The 15,681-nt window shown below is 41.0% G+C and overlaps 1 pseudogene across 1 annotated transcript; it reads left to right on the forward strand.

The window, feature by feature from the left end:
* Nucleotides 1–2,038: 2,038 nt before the first annotated feature.
* On the forward strand, nt 2,039–15,076 carry LOC309824174 (nucleophosmin-like; annotated as a pseudogene). The gene is made up of 2 exons: nt 2,039–2,071; nt 14,259–15,076. The product of its transcript is annotated as a nucleophosmin-like (transcript).
* The last annotated feature ends 605 nt before the right edge of the window (nt 15,077–15,681 follow it).

Raw genomic sequence — 15,681 nt, forward strand, 5'->3', positions numbered from 1 at the left:
AAATAATTAATTGCCTTGATAGCCTAGCGATATGTCTTTCTTTAATTGTTAAACATGTGTTAATAATTCAAAAATCCGCTGTTGACCTCCCCACACTCTTGTGATTTTTGCAGGCCTCAGAGCTCTTTGAAAGTCTGTCACTCTTGAATCCAGAGTCAGTTAAAAGCTTTCTGGTTTGGTCCACTCTCTAGAAGGTATCCTGCTTGCCAATAAGGTGCTGGGGTTAAATGGAAGACAGAGTTCAAGGATTTTGAAGCTCTGATTCAATTATACTAAATGAGTGTAAGAGATTCAGATATGTCTCCACTGAGGGCATTCACCCAGCCCTTGGGGACATCTTTTTTTTTTAAGCTGGAGAACTCTGTCATTGGAGAAACCTCACTCCTGGGATTTAGGGTTGCACAGACCCTTTTACTCAATTTAATCCCCATTTCAAGCAGCAATAGCTGAGAATGAATGGATAATGTGGTTACATACACGCTTCCGTTGGACTAGCGCTCCGTTTTCTTCACCCGTCTTTTCCCCACACCATGCTCTATTCCTGGGGCAGCATGATATAGTGGTAGCTGAGCTTGGAAGTGGAGCAGCCCTTCCTTCTGCTACAAATTTTATCAGATTTCCAAGCACTGGGTGGTCGGGGGGAAACTTTATCTACTTCAGTACAGATTTAGTACAGATAGAAGTTATTCTGGCTACTGGGTCTTTGTCATATGCATAGATTATACAGTTTTAAAGACGTAAAGGACCTTAAATGTTAATAAAACAAAACTCCACCTTACAAATAAAGAAATTAAGGACAAGAATCTTGTCCAAGACCAATTAGAATGGGCAAGGAGAAAACAGGCATGGACCCAAGTCTCAATCTGGTGCTGTCTCCGTATCACTGTCTCTTCAACTAGTCAAAAATAATTCTGCTTTATTTCTAACCCTTCCCTGAATCTCAAAGATTTGCTTTCTTTTGCTTGCATCTAATTTTCTCGGTGGCGTTTTGGGAGCCCTCCAGTAACTGCGCATCGGCAGGAAGATTATTTTAAGCTGAAAAATCTTGGTATTCTGCAAGCTCTGAATATCATTAATTTCCATATGTTCTGAGGGTTATTAAACGTTTTTCATGTGTTTTTGTCCCTGATATCATTTCCTTCTTGTGTTCTCTGCTGACTGGCTCAGTATCACCTACCCTGGTAAAATGTTCTGCCCCTTTAGTGTTCTGCTGTTCTTAAATGATATTTGACATTTGACATCTGGGATCTATGTCTGCTGCATAAATGGCTCTGAGCCAGACTTGATTTGCTGCTTTCATCAAACTATTTGTCACCCTTTGAAGTTGGGACATGCAGTATTACTCATTTGTGATGTCAATGCACTAGGCAGAAATTTAGAAGTTAAATACGCTATTCATGATGAAGGACATTTGTGTCAAATACTAAAGATAACCAAAATTAGTTGTGGCACTGACTGCCGAAATGAAGTGATACCTAATTCTGAGGATCAGTCCAAAAGCTTGGTTGTCATCTCCCGAGAGGCTGGAGCACCAACACAGTATTGGCACACATCAGAGGTGACCCCTCAGGTAACAGAGTACCGTGCCCTTAGCAGGATGCAAAAGACGTTAAGCAGGCCTGGAGTTTTCCCTGAAAATAATCAGAAACTTTTAGGAACAGACCTAAACACTAAAGGGGCCACCAATTCTTACTCCAGCGACCTCTGAGGGTGAGCCAAAGGAGGCAATTTCAAGAATCTCTAATTGAAATCACTACCTCAGAGAAATACCCCCACTCCCATGTTTATTGCAGTGTTATTCACAATAGTCAAGACATGGAAGCAACCTAAGTGTTCATCAATGTGGCATGCATGTTCAAAAGATTAATATTCAGCCACAAAAAAGAAGGAAATCTTGCCATTTGTGACAACATTGGATGCTGTCCATTTGGATGGACTTGAGGGCATTATGCTGAGTGAAATAAGTCAGACAGAGAAAGACAAATACTGTATGATTTCATTTACGGGTGGAATCTAAAGATGCCAAACTCATGGAAACATGAGTAAAGTGGTGATTGTCAAGGGCTGGGGGGTAAGGAATATGGGAGGATGTAAGCCAAAGAGTACAAACATCCAGTTAAAAGCTAACTGGTGACTATAGTTAACAATACTGTCTTATATACTTGAAAGTTGCTAAAAGAGTAGATCTTAAATGTTTTCACCACCAAAAAAAAAAAAAAAAAGGTAATTATGTGGGGTGATGGAGGTGTTAACTAACCTTATTGTGGTAATCATTTCCCAATATATAGGTATATCAAATCATCATGTTCTACACCTTAAACTCATACAATGTTATACGTCAATTATATCTCAATAAAGAGAAAAAAATTTAAAAAGGAAAATATAAAGGAGAATTTTCTTTAGGAAATAAAAAAGAATTCCTAATGAAGGCTTTACTGTGTAACCAAGTAACTATGTAAGCATGGCAAGATACCCTTGCAGGGAAAGCATGTGGTGAACTCTTTAAGAGCCTGGAATGTAAACCACGTTGGCACAAGACAGAGTGGGCCAACTGTCATGCTTCCTACCAAAAAAGCTCATGTCCACGTTTCTGGCATGGACAGCTCAGATGAAGTAAAACTGAAAAACTAAAAAGGATCCTCATTCTCCTATACGGACCAATCCATTTTCTTCACTCTATGAGAGACAGACACATTAAGAATATTTCTGCAACTTGAAAAATATCACCATTAAAAATGTTGTTAGTCCTTTCCCGTGTTCAAGGATCCATGTAATAAATTTCAATTAAGAGTTAGTGATCTAAGGAGAAAACTCACCTCCTGGTGAATTAGTATGTATCCTTTTTATCATCAGGTAAGTAAAGTTTAGTCCCTCACTACATTTTAAATTTTTGATTGCCTAGGAACCCATTACTAAAATTAGTATTATAATAATAGTAACTATTTTTAGCCTAGGTTTATCATTTTATATATAAGTTTTCATTTTTATCCTTGTTATATGAGTCTATTTACTTTTCCTTCTTTTATTGTTGGTCATCTCAAAGGTGCTTTAGAAATAGGTAGAGCCTAAATAATAAATACATTAAAAAATTAATAAGGACAATCTAAGAGACACATTAACCCCAGCTTATTTCCAAACTCTGTTGTTTGTGCAGGTTACAATCAGCTCCACACACCTTGGCCCTTGAAATAAGTCAATCTAACAGGGCTAGCTGGATGGTTGCTGCAGGAATTCTGCTCAGCCAGCAAGGGGAGTGAGTGAAAAGGAAGGGAGAGCAACACAGATTTCCACCCAAGCCAAGGTTGGCTGTTGAAGCAGAAAGGGAACAGCCAGGGTTGGACATGAGCCACCTCAACTGCATGGAAGGATTTCAGATTCACCGATTTCAGAAACATTTAAAGAGCTGACGTTGAAGGAGTCCGGGTGTATCACACTGCCCACAATGTGGAATGTGTCCAACAGAGTAATGTTCACAGATGCAAAAGAGAAAGACAAGATGCTTGCCTCCAGCTCAACTGCATTCCTATCACACACATGATGATCTCTGCTTGGAACAATCTGAAATTTTTAGAGCCCTGATTCCTTCCTACTTTCTTTCTTTCCTCCCTTCCTTCCCTGCTCCTCTCTGTCTTTCCTGGGACAGAGCCAAGTATCTGTGAGAATAGGCTGTGGGTGGTCTACATGAGAGGTTGGCAGCTGTGCAGGATTCCAGACGGGCTGGCTGGCTTACTACCCCAGTGTCAGGCACAGTCTGCACTCAGCAAGGGTGTGTGGGATTGAACCGAGTCTTTTCCAAGAGACCATAGAGATTATGGAACCCAAATAGCAATGAAATCTACAAAACATTCGATGTACCCATTCATTGGAAAATATCAACCAAATGGGGGGAAAAGTCAAGAATAATTCCGTACCTAGGCCATTCAGATGTGAGTGCTCTATATATGGTCACTCATGAAGATGACCTTTGATGAGAAGGGTGAAAATCAAACAAAATATTAAATAAATACAGTCAACAGAGATTTCTTTTTCAAGCATAGATCAAATGCATTGCTTCATTTGTATTCAGATTTATGTATATTTCAGGTTGACTAATATAAGGTGACTTAGGGAGACCCAGAGAACAATTGCATCCCTGAGGCTAAAAGTGTGAAATGCAATGACAGTCTTTATTAACCTGGGTAAGGCGTTTATGTCCCTTGAAAGACACACTTTGAATCGTTCTATCATTCTTTAAACAAGTTAGCTCTGGTCTCCCCCACCCCACCTCTTTGTGCTCTGTACAGTCAGGACACAGATGGCATTACTTTTTAGGAAGAGGACTGCCTCTAATATTAGTCTCCCAAGCTACAAATGTGATTTAAAACCTCTCAGCCAGCACTTTATTCGTGGCAAGATGCATCGCCTATCCCCTGAGAAGTCATGAGTGCAGTCTCCCTATGAGGGCACTTAAAGTGGACTGAAATTGAATAATCTTTGCAATTTACCTTGGCTATTTCCCTCTGGTATAGAATAAAGTTGGAGATGCAGAGAGCTCAGAGAATCACAGCAAGCCAAAGATTTGGGGTTTGGAGAAAAGCCCACCATCATTTCCACTCCTTATAACCACCCACCTTCAAGCCACAAATGAAAGAAGAGTATCTGTGCCCACAGATAATTTGAATGATTTCTCTGAATGTGACTCATTTAGATGAAACATATGGAAACTCACTTGGGCAAAAATGAACTAGGGAAGGTGGGGGAGAGCGGGAAGAAAAAAAAAATCCATTTGACTAGATTACATCAAAAGCAAGATTTCTTTGGGATGCCTCTTCAACATTACTTACATCCTCAATGAATTATTCCACATTTATAAAAACAGCTTATGCTCCATGTAGACTTTAAAAATTGTTATGGTTCTTTTTGTTTGAATCCAAAGGAGACACAAGGAAAGCTCTAGGTGTAAAATGCGATTATGGTTCTGGAGTTTGGAGTACTGAATTTTTTCACTGGGCTGACTACCATAATCAAATTAATATGGATCCATCCGGTCTCCATTTCCTTGGTGTGGTGTAGGTTCACCCCATGTTACATAAGTTATGCTCCTTAAGGACTTCATCACTTGACTTATTTGCCTGACTGGAAAAGTTGTATCAACATATAAACTAGTCATGATGATAACTACTGGCCCAAATGTTGTGATGTATACGAAGTCATTCTAATCCTCAACGTGACACCAACAAAATATATGTAAGAGAGTAGTTACTTATACACAGTACTGTGCAGGATGCTGTGTCGATAAAATTACACAAGTCTGGTCCACCCTTATTTTGAGGAGCCTACAATTTCTGGTGAACGCTGATAAAGTTACAGACATAAGTGAGAAGCATTCCACCAAAGCATTTTAGTGCATATCAAGGAAGAGGCTCATGACCGTTAGAGGTAGGGTGTGTAGCAAGTGCTGTGAGAGCCCCTCCCATGTCCCTTAGACCAAGGGTCCCCAACTCCAGGGCCGAGGACCAGTACTGGTCCGCAGCCTGTTAAGAACCAGGCCGAACAGAAGGAGGTGAGTGGTGGGCATCGCTCCCCATCGCTCACATTACCGCCTGAACCATCCTCTGCCCCGTCTGTGGAAAAACTGTCTTCCACAAAACCAGTCCCTGGTGTCAAAAAGGTTGAGGGAAAAAAAAAAAAAAAAAAAGGTTGAGGACCGCTGCCTTAGACCCTACCGTCTCTTTGTGTTTTGGATGACCTCCACCAGCAATTATCTGCATTTCTGGACTTGAGAGCTTTTTCCAGAGCCATAGAAGACTAATCAGCACATCTCAGGAGCAGCCTTCAACCAATGACCAGTGGGAGTTGGAGGATAAATTCCTCAGCTCCTTCATCTCTCAAGTGGAATCATTCCGAGGCATGTACTTTCTATTTCCCAGTTTCCCCAAGATTGAGCTCCAATTGCTCACCTTGACAACTATGTACAAATTCACCCTTATTTGACTGCCTTCCCATCCCTTTATCACTTTCCACATCCTTGTCAGTGTTCCCTGCATCTCCCAAAGAAGTTCTTTGCACTTGAATCTTTCCTTCAGGTCAGCTTCTGGAGATTAACCCAAATTAGGACAAGGTGAGTCCACCCTCTAGATTGGTCAGAAAATGCATCAGTGAGGGTCCACATTCAGACAGAATAAAGAGAGGAAAATAGTCAACTCTTCTGTGACTGAACTTGAAAGGATTCATGGACATGCTGGTGTGACAGACACTGTGGGTTACCTACACTACAGCAATTGTTCCTCCCTCCATAGTCAATATAAATCAACTTGGCTTGGCCACAACAAGCTCAGAGTAGCTCAACCCCTCCCTTGGCCCCTGAGGATGAGCCAAGCTCAGTGCAAGTCAAGCATGATTGCTCCATTCCCATTTGCTGATTATCGTTAAGGGAGAGCAGTTGACTGAGTGCCCATGAGGCATAAGCAGAAATGTGCTGAGGAGCTCTTTTCCTCATGGATACACAGACAGCTGGAAAGGTAAAGAGCTTCTTTTTTGGCCTTCACCTTCTTTCCTATTTGGGAAGGAAACAGGCACCACTGGGGGAATGCCTGGAGTTATTGTAGTCATCTTATCCCCATGAGAGAAAGGTTGTTGCATTGCTAAACTAACCCTAGAACTTCCTACCTCCAGACTTCATTTATGTAAGATAAATATTTGTCAAGATTTCTGTTACGTACACCCAGTTTATCCTGACTGATACGGGTGCAATTCTAGAAACCAGTTCAACGAGGAAAGATGGTTTGCAAGTAACAGTGTTCAAAATAGCAGTGGAAATAGAAAGTCCCATATTATACTTTTTCTGTGTATCATTTTCATAGTTCACTTAAAACTTTTAAAATGAAAGAGACTGACGTTAATATTCCATTTCCCTCCTGGGATACTCCCCTACAGACCCTCATTATGCAGTAACAAACTCCTTAACCCAGCTTGGGCCCTTGGGCCTGCTTCTACCTCTGCCTGAATTCCTTTCCCTACAGGTCCTCATGGCATCTTCCCTCACTTCCTTCAGGACTCTGCTCAGTTGTCACCTCCTCAGTGACAATCCCCTATGAAATGACATTACCCTTGCTCTCATCATCTCCTTTCAAGGAAAAAATGTATGCGGAAGAATGATATTCGGCCCATGAAGCAGGAAGGTTATTACTGTCATTATAAAAGGTGCATTAAAGTTTATAATGTGGCCCAGAGTGACCAGGTTATTAAAAGCTAATGCTACAGATTCATGCACCATCAAAGAGACTGGCTGGGTTGACGCAAGATGTCATTTTCAAACATGACCCACACAGAATTATTGGGTCCATATTTTAAGGTCGTTTTAGCCACCTACTTCCAATAATAGTAGTTAATATTAAGGAGTCATCCTTTTGGCTGATCAAATTTCTTGCAGAGCTTTTCTGCTTTCCTTTTATTTTGAGGAGATGGGATACATGCCTTAACTGCCATATTTTAAAACTGTCACCAAATCACCTACTGCCCTTTAGGAGGAAAAAGAGGAGGAGGAAGAATAGCTCTGGGACAATATACCTCCTCTCTTCTTGAAATCTCTACCTGGATGACATAAAGCACCCAAACTCCACACCACATACGCAAGTCCTAAAAGCTATTCACATGTCCCTCTCCTTGGTCTTCCTCTACCCATAGAGGCTAGAAAACTAAAATACTCCATTTAGCTAGGGGTGGCCATGAAACTTAGTTCAGGCCAATATGATGTAGGAAAAGTTCCTGGGTAGAGGTCCCTTCCCAAATAAAAGGGAAAATTTTTACTAGGATACAGCCCTTCACCTCTTGGCCCTTCATCCAATTTTATACTTGTAAAGCAGGTACAAGGGGAGGATCACAGCAGTCATCTTGAACCATAAGGAGATAAGCAAAAGGGTAAAGGGCTACACACCACAGTAGGTAGACCAGAAAGCTAAAAAGAACTCTACTATCCCTGAATTGTTGAGCTGCTTTATAAGTCCTAGATTGTATAGCCGTGGACTCCCTGTCCTGCAAATCACACACACCCCTAACTGATTCAGCCATTCCAGTGAGTCCTTCTGCTCTTTGTAGCTGATCACTAATATAAAGACAGGGACTGAACTCATGCAACCCCCTCTCACCTGGCCCCTTTTCCAGTATCTTTATCACAGTAAATAACACTTCCATCCTCCTGAACACATAGGCCAGAAATCTAGGAGTTATTCCTGACACCGTTCCCTCCTTCATGTCCATATCCAACCCATCACTGCCTAAATGTCTAACCACAATCACCATCTTTCCAGATACCACTGTCCCTCATCAGAGTGCCTATGACAGCCTCCTTGCTTGTCTCCTTTCAATGTTAGGTCCTCACTGTACTCACTTTCCTTTTCAAAATACAAATCCAATCATTCTTTCACACACACACATACACACACACCCCTGCTTGAAAGCCTTCAGTGGCTTTCCATATGTCCTGTGATCATGATCCAAATATTTAATATGGCCTAAAAAGCCATTTGGGATTTACCCCAGCTCTTCTCTCCAGCCTCAGCTTGTGCTAGCTTTCCTCTGAGTTTCAGCTTCCCAGACCTTCATTTGTAAGAAAGCACCCTACTCCCTCCTCTATGAGGTCTTTGCACAGACTTTCCTCTGGCCAGAAAGTTCTTTTTCGCCTCTACCCTTTGCTACTTGACTCCTGGCAAGTTCCTCTTCATTCAGAACACAGTCCTGACTTCTCAACCTCAGAGAACTCTTCCATGACTCAGCTCAGGAGTACAAGATCCTTTGTTTGAACACTGCCACACAACAAGCTTCCCTTTTTCAGAATCTCTAGTTGTAATTATGCATCCTTAGTGGGATTAGTTCTTTAATGGTAAGTCCTTGAGAGCAGGTTCTCTGATTTTTTGTTTTGTCTTCACATAGCATTCTCCATGCCTGACACTATGCCCAGCACGTAGTAGGTTCTTAATAAATATTTGTTGAACAAGGATTGAATGGAAGAAAGGCAAATAGCCCATTCAATCAGCCAGGCCCTAAATAATTGATGAGTAACATTATATTATCTAAACAAAGTGGAACTATATAATAATATGATTGAGATAATATCAAAAATATATTGAGCTTTACTGGGCCATAAATATTTGACGAATCACCAATCTTTACCATCTCACTCATGGTATTTATTTCAGGATCTGCTTCCTCTGAGGCCTGGGTGGACTGGGTTAGGCAGTGGTGTGGAGTGGGCACACAGTCTGAACTGCTGAGGCCAAGCTATGAGATGGTGGCCCTGACTAGAACTTAATCCAGACTTACAGCCTGTGTTGGGAATATCATCAAATTGGAGAGAGAAGGTGTGTGAGTCCTTTATTCCAAATAACCTTCCATCTGAGACATCCCTAACAGGCACTACCCAAACATGGGTTGTGGATCACTGAATCAAGCCACCAACTGACAAAGAGGCTGCATGGGAACTTGCCCTCACAGTTCACACCCCCCTCATCATATGACTTAGAAAAATGGTAAATGGATAAAATTGAAAAGAAGGAAAAGAACCAGCAGAAAACATGTCTTGATCTAGAGGGTCTCAGTTTGAAAAGGTCAAGTCTTTCCTCAAGGGGAAGGTGCTCTTCCTTTCTTAATGGTTCTCTCAGTCATTGGGTCACAAGGATTTATCTGTTCCCACATTCACATCTAAATCATGTGATTCAACCAAAGGAATCAGCAGTGGAGACAGACTGTGTTTTGTGGGAGTGAGAGAATAAATAGATGCTTGTGAGGTGGGGACATCTTTCAGCCTAGAATCTGGAAAAGGATCTTTGTCTAGTGACAAAAGGTAATCAGGATGGAGCGGAGAGCAAACAGGGTGAATAACATGTAACATTTCCCTCCACCTCTACCCAAACCAGCTGAACACCATTTTATTCTATTCCTTCCAAGAGCCAAATTTTGGGGGTCAGAAGCCATGGATTTAAGCCTCCAATCTGCCGCATATGAGTTTTGTGACACAGATGGTAATTTAGTCTCTCTGAATCACATTTTTCCCATGGCAACCAGAACATGGAACCCAGTTGGTAAATAAAGATGGAACCCCATGCAGAATTGTGCCAAGAATCAATGAGGTCATGTATGTGAACTCCATTTATGCATTGCAAGGCTTATATCCACATTAGCTCATTTATTTGGACTTCTCATTCCCCAAACTCTCCTTACCATATTTAGACACCACAGAGGTTATGTGCTTTTTCACCCCTGATGAAAGAAGGTAATTCTCTCAAGGGCCACACCTTGAGCACTAGTCAGCTTTTCTGAAACTCCATACCTTCTCTGTTGGCTTGCCTCTCTTTCATATGACATTCTCTTAAGCCCCTCATGGAACTGTCTTCCCCTGACCCCATTCAATGGTGTCTTGGGAAACAAGAAGACCTCAGACTACCCTCAGAAGTAAATTACAGGTTCTACTCACAGGCACCAGCTGCTTATCATATGACCTCCAGGAGCTTTCACATAAAGCTAAGTGTGGCTGGGAGAGATGTACTGACCTTTGGGTAGGAGGTCAGGACATCTTGGGTGCAAATCTGTGTTTGAGGCCCCCAATCTCCGTGGAGCATGTGGCCTCTGCAGTTGTGACATACAACCCATGTAAGACAGCTCCCAGTGCACCTGGAACTAGCCCCAAATCCTCACCAACAACAACCTGGTAACTCATGGATATTGTTCAAAGTGTCCACGTTTGCCCACAAGGTGCTTAAAAAAAAAAAAAAACTATGTGATAAGTGATTTGTGTAAATTTGTGTGTGTGATGTATTAGAGCATTTTCAGTTTGTTGAAATTTTATTGGCATTAACTAGTTTTGCAAAGTGTTCAATTTCTCATTCTGAAGAAAGGATGGTAACGGTTTTAATTATTGGAGACCCCCACTGAAAAAATTTTAAAGGGATGGTAGAGATACAGATAGAGTTGTGTTTTGATTACCCAGCTGAAACAAGTCACAGAGGTTGATATCCAAAAATTTCACTATTTGATCATCTGTATTCATTGAGAAGAATCCTAATTCAGAGGTGTGGAGGTGGGAGGATCTTTCCCAATCTTGCCATTTCCCATCCCAAAATGAACTTTGAGTTTTGAGGATGAGGAGTGAAACAATATCTTCCCATTGGCTAGTATCCGTCACTTGAAAAAACTTCAAGGATCCATTCATGAGAGAAAACTAAATCATCTGAGGCCTACCGGAATATTCCAATAATTAAAATACAACACCCCTTGGACTTTTCAACATGCTAGAATGGACCTAAAGAAAAGTTAACCCAATGACCTCTCCTACAGGTGAGGAAATCTGAGACCCAGAAAGATGCAATGCTGAGAGGTAAACCCAGCCTCATATTTCTAGCCAGGTCCTCTCCCCACTGGATCATACTAGGTTCGCCGAGTACGGTTGTTAAGGGTCATTCACAAAGAAGCACTCATTGCTTTCAGTCTAGCTTCCACAGGTCTCCTTAGGAGCAATATCTCCTTTCTTTCTGTCTGCTTGTGCTGTCATAACAAAATATCATAGACCAGGTGGCTTAAACAACAGAAAATTATTTGCTCACAGTTCTGGAGTCTAGAATTCCAAGATCAAGGTGCCAACAGAATTGGTGTCTGGTGAGAGCTCTCTCCTTGAGTTGCAGTTGGTTGTTTTCTCCTATGGTCTTGCCTCTGTGTGTGCATGTGGAGAGAGGGGGAGAGAGAAAGAGAGAGAGAGATCTTCCCTCTTCTTGTAACGCCACTAATTCTATCAGATAAGGATCCAACCTCATTTAACATTGATTACCTGCTAAAAGCCCTATTTCCAAATACAATCACATAGGGGTTAGGACTTCAACACATGAATTTGGGGGGGGGGGACACGATTCTGTCCACAGCACTTTCTCACTACTCAAGAAGCTGATTTTATAACCCCTGACCTCCAACTAGGCATTTGAAGAATATCAAATTGTATTAAAAATATCACTTGTTGTTTTCAAATACAGCCAGAGCAGGACAATGGCTACAACATTTATCCTTCTAGAACAAAGTATTTACTTCACTCACCCCATCTGCCCCTAATTTACTGTATCTAAGTAAAGTGAGTCCTGAACATCTGTTTTGTGTGAATAAGGAAAACAAACAATTCGGTGTATCACTTCCTAATTTTAATAATGTCTGGATATAATATGACAAGGTTGATGTACTGTAACACTTGTTAAAGTGGGACTCAACCCACATTGTTTTCACCAGCCGCCAAGCAGCCAATTAAATACCAGCCCATGAGCTGAGTGTCTGCTACCACAGAGGCCAGGCAACCTCATTACTGGCAAGGTTAATTTAATCAGTTAGTTTTCCTCAGTGCCTGTGAGTCACTCCCAAAATTTAAAACACAAATACAAAATATTAATGGAAGCATTTCCCAAATCTGTGGAATTCCTCATGCCTCTCTCTTCCCACTTATTTCACCTCGCCTGGGTCACCTACCTGCAAAACGCCCCTGTCTACTGGCAACCAGCATTTTACTAGACTTGAGCTTAGGAACCTCAAAAACAGAAATAACGAGATGTGCCATCTTTTGTATGTTTGCAAATCTGGTATATAGTGCATGCATTTTTGTGCTGTAGGAAGAGTCCTCTGATCCAACAACTGACATGTGTTCTCACATCTGAAGTTCTGCAAAAGAAAAAGAAGGAAAAGACAAAGTTTAATTCTAAAGTAGGAAACAATCCATTCTGCAGCTGGAGGCATTCAGAACTGGGCTGCATGGAATGATGCTGTTTGTGTTCAGAGGTGCCTGCAGCACTGCAATCCACCCAGCTAGGAGCGCCTTCGTGTGGACGCTGAATCGTGGAATCCTGAGAGGGCCGGCCACTCCCTCCTCTTCACCATCCTCCAGGAAAGCTTGTCTCACAACCCATGGACTCTGACCAATGACTGAAATATAACAGCTATTCTTACAGATCTCAAGGAAAACACGACATGACCATAATTTTAAGTGTTTGAGAAGCCAAAATAAAGGGATTTGAGTTTGCCAACCAACATTGCAGTGATGGCCCTCTTACTTAGTATATGTGGATCCCAAGGCCTATCCTGACTTTCAAGCAATGAAAAGGTGATGTTCACAGTGGGGCCCCAGGCCCAGGTGTGGATAACAGCATTTAGCAGGTATAGACCTAATGCACACAAATGCATTCACAGTAAAAATATAACAGTGTTGGTCAATAACCATCCTAATGGCTGTATACAAACTTAAATTAGATTGTAATATTCTGAAGTTGTTTCCTGAAATAAGACTTTTCAGATTTAAAGTGAAATGACAAAGGATTAGAAGAAAATGTAGAGAAGTATTGTATAATCTAAGGATGGGGGTAGCCTTTCTAAGTATGATACTAATAACAGAAATCATAACGGTAATAGATTTAGCTGTCTATAATCTAAAAGCAATCAAACAAATAAATGAAAAAAAAGTAACAGCAACAAAAACTACTAACATAGAAAAGTACATCAACAAAGTTGAAAGCCTAAAACAAACAGAGAAAAAAATGATGACAACAAAGAAAACAGATAAAGAGTGAGTGTACTTAATGTACACAAAGTAATTAAAAAGTCAGTAAGAACCTGGGGTGGGGGGGGTTGGGGGGGATGCACTGGGAGATTGGGACTGACATATATACACTAATACATATAAAATAGATAACTAATAAGAACCTGCTGTATAAAAATAAATAAATTAATTTAATTTAAAAAAAAACAAACAAAAAATCAAGGTGTTGACAGGACCAGGTACCTTCTGAAACCTCTAGGAGATGACCCTTCCATTCCTCTTCTACTTTCTGGTAGCCACTGCCATTCTGTGGCTTGTGGGAGCAGAACTCCAGTCTCTGCCTCTGTCTTCAGTAGACCATATTCCCTCTGTGTCTGTATGCATGCCCTAATTTTCCTCTTCTTATAGGGGCACTGCTCATAGTGGACTATGGCTCATCCTAATGACCTCATCTTAACTTGATTGTGCCTGCAAAGACCTTATTTCTAAATTGGTCACATTCACAGGTACCAGGGGTTCCTGAACATCTCTTTGGGGAACACAATATAACCCATAATAATGTTCCATCAGTATTTGATAAATGGATGAATAAATGCATATGTGCTCAGCCACCACTTCTGAAAAAAAAGAAATCAGTAAAAACCCTAATGTGATTCCCTCCTGCACAGCTGTTCCCTAGAAGAGTAGTCTCCATCCACTTTCTCTCTTACCCAAGTACTAGTCACCATCCCATGGACAATCTGATGGACACGAACATGAGCCCCTGCGGCCCCAGAACTATCTTTTCAGTTGTAAACCAAGGGCTGACAAAACTTGTTATTTTAAAATAGATAATAATGGAAGATAAGCTCCAGTTATCTTTAAGAAGAGTCAGTTTAAGGGCTGATACAAAGGATGAACTGCACATCATTGAAACAGTAGTAATGAATTACACAGGCAGTCCTGTTCTAGGAACACTGGCAAATTTGAAAATATCTGTATACCCAATGGTTTCCCTTGGGGGATTTGAAATAACACCAACTGTGGCTTAGAGTTGAAGGGTGGTTCAGGGCCCATGCATATTAGTGGATAGCACTTGGTTGGTGTGAGGGAAGATGCAGAGTCAGAATACGAAGAGGAGCTGAAACTCCTAAGTATATCTGGAAAGTGATCTGCCCTTGGAAGTGGTGGCAAGCTTCCACAGAAAAAAGTCAAACTTGCTGTGAACAGGATGATGGTGATGATGAAGAAAATGAGGAAGCTGAAGAAAAATCTCAGTAAAGGAATCCACATGAGATACTCCAGCCAAAAATGCAAAAACCAAACCAGAATGACAAAGACTCAAAAACATCAACATCAAGATTAAAAGGTCAAGAATCCAAAAAACATAGAAAAACTCCTAAAACACCAAAAGGAGCTAGTTCTATAGAAGACATTAAAGCAAGAATGCAAGCAATTATAGAAAAGGGTGGTTCTCTTCCCAAAGTGGAAGCCAAGTTCATCAATTATATGAAGAATTTCTTCTGGATGACTGACCAGGAGGCTATTCAAGATCTCTAGGTGTGGAAGAAGTCTCTTTTAAGAAAATAGCTTCAACAGTTTGTTAAAGTTTTCCATCTAATTTCATTTTTGTAACAGTAGATATCTGGCTGTCCTTTTTTTTTTTTTTGAGTGGGATAATGACATCTTTATTTTTACTAATCTCTGTTTTGGGGGGAAGAATTGTTTTATTTTGTTTTATTTTATTTTATTTTTTAAATTGAAGTTTTAGGGCTTCCCTGGTGGTACAGTGGTTGAGAATCTGCTTGCCAATGCAGGGGACCATGGGTTCAAGCCCTGGTCTGGGAAGATCCCACATGCCGCAGAGCAACTGGGCCCGTAAGACACAATTACTGAGCCTGCACGTCTGGAGCCTGTGCTCCACAACGAGAGAGGTCACGACAGGGAGAGGCCCACACACCGCAATGAAGAGTGGCCCCCGCTCGCCTCAACTAGAGAAAGCCCTCGCACAGAAACGAAGACCCAACACAGCCAAAGATAAAAATAAATAAATAATTTTTTTAAAAATTGAAGTTTTAATCTAATTGAAAGTTTAAAAAAAATAATGAGAAAAAGATGAGTACCCCAATAGAAAAAATAATAGTCAAAGGACATGTTCAGATAAT

Source organism: Grampus griseus, assembly GCF_964374135.1.
Source record: "Grampus griseus genome assembly, chromosome: 6".
Lineage (NCBI taxonomy): Eukaryota > Metazoa > Chordata > Mammalia > Artiodactyla > Delphinidae > Grampus > Grampus griseus.